This window comes from Carassius gibelio, chromosome A21 (assembly GCF_023724105.1).
Source record: "Carassius gibelio isolate Cgi1373 ecotype wild population from Czech Republic chromosome A21, carGib1.2-hapl.c, whole genome shotgun sequence".
Taxonomy (NCBI): domain Eukaryota; kingdom Metazoa; phylum Chordata; class Actinopteri; order Cypriniformes; family Cyprinidae; genus Carassius; species Carassius gibelio.
Window position 1 is genome coordinate 20,168,602 of NC_068391.1, and position 3,639 is coordinate 20,172,240.

Consider the following 3,639-nt stretch of genomic DNA (forward strand, 5'->3'; position numbering starts at 1 on the left):
CTTTGTGCAGCAGCTGTCATTATTTATCTGTCTGTCCATCTGTGTTCTCATCCATAGCTGGGTCTCAAAGTGTGAGATCACATTGAAAAAAATTCAGATTCACAGTCCTATTTCAGGGAGATTTATACCCAAGGTCAACAACTTTATAAAATAGAAAAACACAAACAAGATTAAATCAGATCAGACAAGTATATTGGGAACATTGTACTTGTTCAACATACAAATATACACACAATAACTACTGCTATATATGAATAAATATATAATAAATAATGCACAACCCTGAGGAGTCCGTTCAGACAACCTCCTTTTGGTAAACCACAGTTAACTCGCATAAATGATGTGCCTGCAACGTCTAGAGAATGGATGTTATTTTGTAGTCTTTATGAAAGCTGCAAAGTAAGTCTAAAGAAAGGTGTGACTGTTGCATGAAGTGTTCAACACTCATCCACACTTCTCTTTGTGGTAAAATAAGCAAGTAATGTGTAATAAATATTACGTTAAAAAGTATGTTAAGCTTTAAAATGATTGGACCATACTATACAACATTGTGTGCAATATGTGGCTGAACGTTGGATTAGTTTTTGGAACTGAAAGTTGAGGTTATCTTATGTGTGAACTTACCAGAGTACGTTTTCAAAACCTGCTTTAGGAAATACCCCTTGGTTTCACATCGCTTAGTGATCAGTGTTGTTTGGTACGCACTGGTCTCACATCTCTCTGATGAGCGTAGGCAAGGCAAGTTTATTTATATAGCACATTTCGTACACAATGGTAATTCAAAGTGCTTTACATAAAAGAAAGTAAAATAATCGTGAAGAAAAATAACAAAAATAAACAATTTTAAAACTTTGGGAATGAATGCGCTGGTCTCACATCTGTCTGATGAGTGTAGTTTAGTATGAGCTGGTCTCACATCTGTCAGAGTGTAGTTTAGTACACACTGGTTTCAGATCTGTCAGATGAGTGTAGTTTAGTACACACTGGTCTCACATCTGTCAGATGAGTGTTGTTTAGTACGCACTGGTCTCACATCTGTCAGAGTGTAGTTCAGTACACACTGGTCTCAGATCTGTCTGATGAGTGTAGTTTAGTACACACTGGTCTCACATCTGTCAGAGTATAGTTTAGTACACACTGGTTTCAGATCTGTCAGATGAGTGTAGTTTAGTACACACTGGTCTCACATCTGTCAGATGAGTGTTGTTTAGTACGCACTGGTCTCACATCTGTCAGAGTGTAGTTCAGTACACACTGGTCTCAGATCTGTCTGATGAGTGTAGTTTAGTACACACTGGTCTCACATCTGTCAGATGAGTGTAGTTTAGTACGAGCTGGTCTCACATCTGTCAGATGAGTGTAGTTTAGTACACACTGGTCTCACATCTGTCAGAGTGTAGTTCAGTACGCACTGGTCTCACATCTGTCAGATAAGTGTAGTTTAGTACGAGCTGGTCTCACATCTGTCAGATGAGTGTAGTTTAGTACACACTGGTCTCACATCTGTCAGAGTGTAGTTCAGTACGCACTGGTCTCACATCTGTCAGATGAGTGCAGTTTAGTACACACTGGTCTCACATCTGTCAGATGAGTGTAGTTTAGTACGAGCTGGTCTCACATCTGTCAGATGAGTGTAGTTTAGTACACACTGGTCTCACATCTGTCTGAGTGTAGTTTAGTACACACTGGTCTCAGATCTGTCAGATGAGTGTAGTTTAGTACACACTGGTCTCACATCTGTCAGATGAGTGTTGTTTAGTACGCACTGGTCTCACATCTGTCAGAGTGTAGTTCAGTACACTGGTCTCAGATCTGTCTGATGAGTGTAGTTTAGTACACACTGGTCTCATATCTGTCAGATGAGTGTAGTTTAGTACGAGCTGGTCTCACATCTGTCAGATGAGTGTAGTTTAGTACACACTGGTCTCACATCTGTCAGAGTGTAGTTCAGTACGCACTGGTCTCACATCTGTCAGATGAGTGTAGTTTAGTACGAGGTGGTCTCACATCTGTCAGATGAGTGTAGTTTAGTACACACTGGTCTCACATCTGTCAGATGAGTGTAGTTTAGTACACACTGGTCTCACATCTGTCAGATGAGTGTTGTTTAGTACGCACTGGTCTCACATCTGTCAGAGTGTAGTTCAGTACACTGGTCTCAGATCTGTCTGATGAGTGCAGTTTAGTACACACTGGTCTCACATCTGTCTGAGTGTAGTTTAGTACACACTGGTCTCACATCTGTCAGATGAGTGTAGTTTAGTACGAGCTGGTCTCACATCTGTCAGAGTGTAGTTCAGTACACTGGTCTCAGATCTGTCTGATGAGTGTAGTTTAGTACACACTGGTCTCACATCTGTCTGAGTGTAGTTTAGTACACACTGGTCTCACATTTGTCAGATGAGTGTAGTTTAGTACACACTGGTCCCACATCTGCCCGAGTGTAGTTTAGTACACACTGGTCTCACATCTGTCTGATGAGTGTAGTTTAGTACACACTGGTCTCACATCTGTCTGAGTGTAGTTCAGTACGCACTGGTCTCACATCTGTCAGATAAGTGTAGTTTAGTACGAGCTGGTCTCACATCTGTCAGATGAGTGTAGTTTAGTACACACTGGTCCCACATCTGCCCGAGTGTAGTTTAGTACACACTGGTCTCACATCTGTCTGAGTGTAGTTTAGTACGCACTGGTCTCACATCTGTCAGATGAGTGTAGTTTAGTACACACTGGTCTCACATCTGTCCGAGTGTAGTTTAGAACGCACTGGCGTCACATCTGTCTGAGTGTAGTTTAGTACGCAATGGTCTCACATCTGTCTGAGTGTAGTTTAGTACGCAATAGTCTCACATCTGTCAGTTGAGTGTAGTTTAGTACACACTGGTCTCACATCTGTCTGAGTGTAGTTTAGTATGCACTGGTCTCACATCTGTCTGAGTGTAGTTCAGTACACTGGTCTCACATCTGTCAGTTAAGTGTAGTTTAGAACGCACTGGTCTCACATCTGTCTGAGTGTAGTTTAGTACGCACTGGTCTCACATCTGTCCGAGTGTAGTTCAGTACACTGGTCTCACATCTGTCAGTTGAGTGTAGTTTAGAACACACTGGTCTCACATCTGTCTGAGTGTAGTTTAGTACACACTGGTCTCACATCCGTCTGAGTGTAGTTCAGTACACTGGTCTCACATCTGTCAGTTGAGTGTAGTTTAGAACGCACTGGTCTCACATCTGTCTGAGTGTAGTTTAGTACACACTGGTCTCACATCTGTCTGAGTGTAGTTCAGTACACTGGTCTCACATCTGTCTGAGTGTAGTTTAGTACACACTGGTCTCACATCTGTCCGAGTGTAGTTAAGTACACTGGTCTCACATCTGTCTGAGTGTAGTTTAGTACACACTGGTCTCACATCTATCAGTTGAATGTAGTTTAGTATGCACTGGTCTCACATCTGTCTGAGTGTAGTTTAGTATGCACTGGTCTCACATCTGTCTGAGTGTAGTTTAGTACGCACTGGTCTCACATCTGTCTGAGTGTAGTTTAGTACACACTGGTCTCACATCTGTCCGAGTGTAGTTAAGTACACTGGTCTCACATCTGTCTGAGTGTAGTTTAGTACACACTGGTCTAATATCTGTCAG